Source organism: Chaetura pelagica, unplaced genomic scaffold, assembly GCF_000747805.2.
Source record: "Chaetura pelagica isolate M959 unplaced genomic scaffold, ChaPel_1.0 scaffold242, whole genome shotgun sequence".
Classification (NCBI taxonomy): domain Eukaryota; kingdom Metazoa; phylum Chordata; class Aves; order Apodiformes; family Apodidae; genus Chaetura; species Chaetura pelagica.
This window is the reverse complement of record NW_009952377.1, coordinates 932,605-940,869: the sequence shown is the minus strand read 5'-3', so window position 1 is coordinate 940,869 and position 8,265 is coordinate 932,605.

The window sequence follows — 8,265 nt, the reverse complement described above, 5'->3', positions numbered from 1 at the left end:
AATCTTGCAGGGATGGCAGGTAGGTTTTTGTTATGGTACTGATAGATGTCTTGGCCAGGTGTCCTAATTTTTCAAAGATCTGTTATCTATTCTGTATCTTTTGAAAAGGCAAGAGGCACCACAGGGGGGCTTTGACTCAGTGTCCCAGTAATTTGCTGTTAATGAAATACATCTCTTTTCCATTGTTCAGAAAACAGGTAAAGGCAGATTAATGATTCAGTTACTCTGCTCCTAACTCTTATTTAGTTAGTATCAATTTCTCTCACAGTACTTTAAAGTTAAAATTCTATGCTGCATGTTGATTTTAGAGCATACTTAAAATACTGCTCTTAGAATACTTGTTTAACTTTAGAAGAGCAAAGTTTGAAGTTTGTGTGGAATGCAGGTAGAGAGCACAGATGCACAGCATATTTTGGAAAGCAACAGTCAGTAGGGTTTGAGCTACAGGTCCTACCTGTAGTTTGTGTGGCCGTTGAATCTTGATCCTCACCCAGTTTTAACAAGTGGCCTAGAAATATTCTGTCTGATTAATTTTTAAAATTTATTTTAGTGTTTTGGTTTTGTGTTGGTTGGTTTGATTTTTCCCCCGTTCCCTAATGCAATGCACAAGAAGCAGTACTTGAAAGGCCCTGATATGTTGCTTTCAGTGGTACAGCTGTTTCAGGAAGTGGCTGTTTTGATGTCCTCAGTACCAGGATGCTCTCCGAAGATATTTATCCAAACAATATGATTTAAAAAATATTATTTAAAATGTTACTTTCTCCTTCTTTTATGTCTGTTTTCCAGTAATGTGTGCTCCTGTTCTCTGTCAGTCAGGTGGTGTAGTGCAGCAGGATGGTAGGAACTGTCATGCTAGCATTGTTAGTACAGCCAGTATTTTCAGGAGTTCCAAAGGAGCACCCAGTGCCCCAGCACTAAGATAAATCATGAATGTGAAAGACAACTGAGAGGAGGCTAAAACTGTGGTTTATCCTCAGGTGTGAGTGCAGATAATGTTAAGGTGACAGTGTCAAATGCTGGATTAGGGTCTGCTCTACTGCTCTGTACCTCCTGGCCCAGTAGAGTTCAAAACCATCTAAGTAAGCCCTGCAGATTATGGAGTACTTACCAAGGACATTATTCTCAGCCTTACAGCAAAGTTAACTTTCTACTGTTGCAGGTGAGAAACAATGAATCATACAAGGTTGTTTTTCCAGACTGTTCCATCATATAAAAAAATATAAATAGGTGTGTATATATAGGTATAAATATATATAGGTGTATATACATAGAGGTATAAATACTAGTCTGGTATCTGGTGATTGTCATTGAAAGTATACATTTTGATGTAATACTTAATGAGGTAGAATTAAATCCTTTTCATTACCCAGGGTAATGTCTGAACTACTTAATTGCATAACTCTTTCTGTAGTCATTATGGAAGAATTAGGTAAGTGGGTTTGGATTATTTTTTTAATGCAAAGATATGCAGGGGTAGGCTGTTTTCCCTAAAGCTTGAAGGGGGACTGTACAGTTTGTGCATCTTAATGTGAACTATTACCTTCAAAACCAATTTAAGGATTTGTTACACCTAAAGGCTAGTCTGTGCTGAAGTAATGTTAGTGGATGTTCCTTTTATGTCTGCGGAACTTGCTGGTTTTCATGTTCTGTTTCAAATTACCCTTCTTGTCATTGTCCTCAGGTATGTAAGAGCATCATAATCTGTACTTACAGCAAATGGCCAGCACAGCTTCCCACATATATCTGATGAGGCAAAATGTGGCCTTCTCTGCCCTTCCTGCATGCATTTTTTTTAATGGTTATAGGTATGCCATAAAAAGTAGATTTGATTAAGATTATAGGTCTGATGTTAGTAAGTGGAAACTGATGGAGTTTTTAATGTATTATTGAAGTCTGATTTGATGGGAAGATTTCTGTGCTTTTACCTAAGTGCTATTTAGATATAAGATAGATAATGTAAATGGATGCTTACTTTGATTAGTTGATAAAGCAGTTCTTGCCTAAAAATAGCAATGCAAAATGAGAGAAATAGTCAAGATCGAAAAATGTTTTGTGTACCACTATTCCAGTCCCAAAGAGACAGTCACACCATCTAGTCTGTTAAAAATGTCTTAATAAGACTCAGGATTCACTGAGGACCTGGTTATACAAGATAGAAAGTCCATGAAGAGCCAGTGGCTATTTCCACACAGGAATAAATGTAGGTTCTTGGAATATTGAAGATAAAATTGTGGAATTTGATAATAATTCTATGGTTCACAGGTGTGGCCCAGACTGGTACGTTGTGTCAGTGTTTTAGTGAACAGGCAAAATGCTTTGCTTTCTCAAGGTCTGTTGGTGGCTGCTTGGAAGCGTTTATTAATGCTCACAAGAAACTGAGGAAGTGGCAGCTTTGAAGAAGATCAACAGACGCTGTTTGCTGCTGACACAGCAGTAGTGAAAACAAAACAAAAAAACAAAAACCACTCCTTTGCTCCAAGCCCTAGGAGACTTGACAGTTTGCATTGTGTCTGTCTTCAGAAACTGCATGGGCATAAGTAAAACTGACAAGTTGACTTTAGAGCTCTTTGCACATGACTACGAAAATGTGGAATGGATTTGTGTTCACTTTTAGCATTCTGGAAAAGAATGAGGTTTTGATCTTGCCACAGGCCTGAGGATATTTAAAAAGTAAGTTGTTTCATATTTAGAGTAAGGATGGCTATGTACCTCCCATCTGTAATGGATGATTGTCACCTTAATTAACGAAGAGTTCATAAGCACGTACCTTCTTAAAAGTATGGCTTTTGGTGTAGTTCTTCTAGACTCCTAACTGGGTCTACTAAACTGCCTTAGATGCACACCTGTCAGATTTCTCTTGTACTTGCTTCAGCTTTCACAGGGAGTAATCTCTGATGTGATAACATATCCATAGAAGGATCTTATTTTCATCCAGCTTCATTTGAAAGCCAAGATGTTAGAAGGACTTGGGTATGTATACAGAGAAGAATGTTTTTCTCTTACATGTTTATGATATATGAGGACTAATTGTAGGATCCAAACAGATGCTACTTTTCAGTGATGTCACTTTGGCTTTAAGATATGTCATTATGCTGGCTATGTTTTAATTGCTGTCCATATTTAGTACATCTGAAAGGTAAAATGTAGTGACTGGGATATATCAGAAAGAGGATCCTTTCTCTTGGTTCCTTTCACACAAATTTCCCCAACATGGGACACTTAAGGTTCAGCTGGACAGGGTGTTGGGCTATCTTGTGTAGACCATAGTTTTACCAAGGAAGATTGGACCAGATGATTGATGCTTGAGATCTCTTCCAACCTGGTGTTCTATTGATTCAAATAACAAAGGTAGGTGTACTAATGTGTAGGGGGGTTGACATACCATCAGAGGGCCTCTATCTGCAGCAGTTCATAAGCAAGAGGAACAAGGTGGTATTTGAGTCTACAGCATTATGAAATTCTAGATATGATAATTAAAACACTATCTGGTGTTTATTCAGTGGAGTACTGTCAAGGTATTGACACCATAATAACCTTTTGGTTTAAGGGGAGGAAAAATCTATGTAGTTACAGAATATTTTCACGCCACTAAATACTTTTATAGTGCATAAGGATTTTTTACTGAATTAAGTGTTTCAACAGGAAGCCATAATTCTAATGAAAGTTGTTTACTTCCTACAAAAGAGGGAAGGCTGAAATTACTCTGAAGCTTTTTTGGCAGTTATCCTTGAAATGTGCAGAAGTATTTGTTTCAAAATAGTGTCAAGATTGTTACATATAAGAATGCAGATGTGATTGCTAAGAAACATTACATGCTTCATTAGCTTTGATGTAGCGTGCTATAGAAATCTAAATAAAAGGACTTCATAGCAGTGCAAATCTTCACAGCTTGTGCTTTCTCAGGCAACTGTCATTATCACCCTTGCTACAGGTTTTATAAGAGATATTTTTGCTGTCATGTCTTTAATAGCAAGTATAACTCACTAGTTTGCTGTTCTCCTGAATAGTTTTTTAATCTTCTAAATAATTCAGAGGTTTTCCCTTGAAGACATTAGTTTTGTATTTTTTAACAGAGCTGTGATGTTAAAATATTCCAAGATTTATTGAGGCAAATATACACTGGCTGTGTTCTTCAGCTAAACAAGTACATAGTCCTCTTCACTTAAACATAGTTTAATGCAGTGGATGGGCTTATTGATACTCATTGGGGTTTCCTAGAGTCTGACTGTGTTTTCCAGAGCTGGCCGTGTAGTCTCTTCCCACGGATGCAGTGTGGAGTAGGCTGCACTTGGCTGTCTTAATAGAAAAGCCATGTTAGTCTGGTGGAAATCTCTGCCAGTATTCAAGTTTTTTTGTGCTTTACACTTTTTAGTCAAGCTGTCCTATGCTTATTGTGCATTTCTTCAGAAATGTGTGGGTGTCCCTTTATAAATGCTAAACCTTTACAAAATCTGAGTGTTTGTCCATTCTGCTTACAAGCATGCTTACCTGATGTCATTCTTATGGATGTCTTGTGGTGTTAAGGTTGTAGGTCAGATTGTGAACATGATTCTGAGCTTTTATCAGGATATGCTCTTGACATGAAAGAGGACTAGAAATGTCCTTTTTGTAGTATTTACCTTGCATGCCTTAATTTTGCATCAAGTGGTGGGCAGACTCCTTCATTCAGAGTTAGCTCTGAGTTGAAGAGTGGCAAATGGAGTACAGGAAAGTTTGGGTATTTGTTGTTTGTTTGTTTTTAATTCCGGTGATAAGTAGGTGGAAGTTGATAGAAAAGTGACTCCAAGGAGTTAATTCTTTTTTCAAGCAGGTTGTTCTAAAGCACTTCTCCTTAGCTTAATGTTGGTTGCCAGTAATGTGCAACTCCATCTTCTTACCTGCTTCTTGCTGGCCATCTAATTGCTCTCACTGAGTCATTTTTAAAGTAGCTTGTGTGTATGTGTGTGAGGTTGTGAAGATGCTTTCTGAGATCACGTATGTGGAAACGTGAGGCAGTACAGAAGTGCAGCAGTATTCTGTTAATAGAACTGGGTCAGTGAGTATACCTTAAGTCTGACCTCCAACAGGACACACTTTGCAGGTGCAGTTCAAGATTTTTCTGTTCTGTAGAGGCTCATATGTGGATTCAAGTATGATGAAAAGAGTGATAGATAGCATTGGCAGTTTGGCTACAGTCCTGAATGTGTCAAGAGGAAAAAGCTGCTTTTGTTTTTTTTGTGGGCTTAGAGATGAATGTGTTGGAATAAAATTCCTGACTGTAAAGGATGATTTTAATTAAAAGGGGGGCAAGTCAAACAGAAAAAGATTATCAATTTTCTTATGGTAGGGAGTAAATCTTATGGTAGCGGAAATAGCTGCACAGAGAAAGATAAATTAACATGTTAGATTAAATAAAAAAGTAACAGTTGTTTTTTCAGACTTGGAGATTTCTGACTGTAAACCATAACAACACTGTATTCAAGCTACAGCGTTTCTTATCCAAGTCCTGTCCAAGTCCTTTCTAACTATATGAAGGACATCTGTGGGTGATTCATCCGCGCCATTTCTGACTAGTCTGTGTCACCGAGCTGCGTTGTTAGGAAGAGGTGCAGTTAATGTACCATTTGACGTTCTACCTGTGTCCCTTGGCAGACTGTTTTTTTGTTTTGTTTTTGTGTGTGTGTGTGTGTGTGCTTGGAAGGCTTGTGATCTTTAGAGGATTGTTTGACAAAGTAGTTTTCCACATCATGAAGACTAGCAGTTAAAGCGTGTAGAAGTTCAAGATGTCGCGTTCCATAATGTAATGAGATGTGTTCTTGGTCTGAGCAGGAAATTAATGACTTGTAATTTGTAGCTAAGACAAAATGAAACAACTGCATGCCAGGTGTAGGATGCTGAGCCTTGCCATGTAATTCAGGAGAAACTGAGAGTGAAATTAGGGTTAAAAACCCTGAGTAGACTGATTATTGTTATGAAACAGTGAACTGACAGGTATATATTTGATATACAAAAAGCTCAATTTAGTATATCCTACATCTTTTTGGAATTTGCATTACTTGTAGATGATGGGGCCTGTAGCTTCTTGAGCCAATCTAGTAGCTGTTACTGTTAGGAAGATTATTTATTCTTTCTTGTATGCAGACACATTCTGTAATTTTCAGCTATTCTGCCTTGTATCTGTATATTCACAGGAAAAAGTTTAGGGAAAATTAGACTTGACACAGCAGTTTACAGACCTCAGTTTTTGCTTTGTGTTTTTTATTGTATTTTAAATTGTATGTGAAAACTGTAATGATTAGACACTAGATACATTTTTAATATCTCTTCCAAGGTTTTAGTACTTGAAACCTGACTCGAAAATAATGAAAATACTGATACTGAGGAAGAGAATTCTTAGAGATACATAATAAGGGAGTAAAATTTAAAAAGTAGAACTGGTTTATTTGTTTGTCTTTAGGACCCATACTAATCTTTGGTCAATGAAAAAAATAGTGGGTTTTTTAGAAAAGTGTTCTTGGTAAGTTTTCCTACAGAAAGAAGGATTCATATGATTACATATTTTGGTTTAATAATTCTCTGAGGTGAACTGCAGGGAAATGATGGTGGGTTTTTTTGTTGGTTTTTTTTTTTTTTTTAAAGTAGCTGAGTAGGAAAAGCTATTTATATTGAAGAGATATTTAAATATGAGTTGAAGACCTTAAGTAGTTGGTGCTGATGTGTGTATGTCTGTAGGAGAATGTTGGCATAAATTGTGCTGTCAGCATTACTACTGCAAATGGTCTGAAAGCTTAATGAATAACAAAATACTTAAGCTGCTGTATCTCTAATCAGTTTAAGTTGTTTGCATATTATGAGATTATCCCAGTGGTTACAGTAGGCTTGGCTTTGCTTTCTTTAAGCTTTCTTTGTTTAAGTTTCATGCTGTTCTCAATCTGGTTCTTTGATGGGAGTTCATATTACAAAATTCTGAAAAAATCTCTTAAGTAGATGTAGGGCTTTTTATGTTGATCTGTCCAAGTTCATTAATTTTTGTGCATTTGAAGGAAATAGCTTGATTTTTAAAAAAATGTGTTGGAAAGTGTTAATTTACTTTTGTACTTTAGCATAGTCTATGTTGTGGTAAGGAAATCAGGATGGTAACACTTCAGATCTACACTGGCACATATTTAATACAATATGTAAATTGCTTAAGCCAGTTGGCTAGTCTGTAACTCTGGCTGCATTGCATATTTTTTTCTCTGATCCAAAATGCTGTTTTCCAACTATATACCTTTGTGCACCTTAATTTTTTGTTTTGTTTTTAGTTGTACACCGAGTTAAAAATTGGTATTTGAAACTAGAATTCCTGCAAAATTTGCAGCAAATGAACTGTATACAGGCTAAACAAGAGCTTAAGAAGGCTTTGAATATGCCCTTTTTTCTGTAGGGGAAAAACAGAGACAGAAAGAGTGAACATTTTTGAAAAGTGACAGTGGGAAAGCATGGTAGGATTTGTCTCTTTTTCTCGATATACATGCATGTCTGCTTCCGGCATGGGGTTTGCTGCCTTAGAGTGTGTAAACTAATTGTATGATTGTGTATTCAAATATGGTCTTGTTTGAATAGGTAATGCCCTTTTGTATAATATATTTTTTAAAATTCATTGAAATACCACCAAACCTCCATGCTACTCTTAAAAGGCATTAGATGTTTACTTAATAATCTTACTCCTACAAAAAATCAGGTTTGATAACAAACATGTAATTTATCATGCTGTTCTGTTTTCCAATTGTTCTCCCAAGCACAAGCTATACAACTCTGAACACTGTCCCAATTCTCAGTAGTGTTTTATACAGAGATCATTTTAAACAAGCACCCTACAAAGCCTATGCAGGCTTGTTTGTTTAATTATTAGTTATTTAAAGATTTATTATTTTCCTGTCAGTGGGAGAGATTTCACTAGTGGAGGCTTTAGAATCACTTTCCTAGGCTGCATGGGCCTTCAAATCAATCTGTGTTTTGAAGTAGCTTCTGACTGGACACCAGCTCCAGTATTGTTGCTTGTGCTGGTAGCTCTGAGGCAGTGAAAACATATTGCTACATTTGGTTTAGAATGAGGTGGCTTAAAAATCTGGCACACCAGGTTGAGACACAAACCATCTATTTACAAAGCAGGTCCACTGTTGTGATGGGCTTTAAGCATGTTTTTGACCCAGTGGGTTTAAAACTGCTTTTCCCTTCTTCAAAAGCTTCTGTGCTGGCTTAGCCTTCATTAATTGCAATTTAGGTGTACTCAGCCAGGGCTGT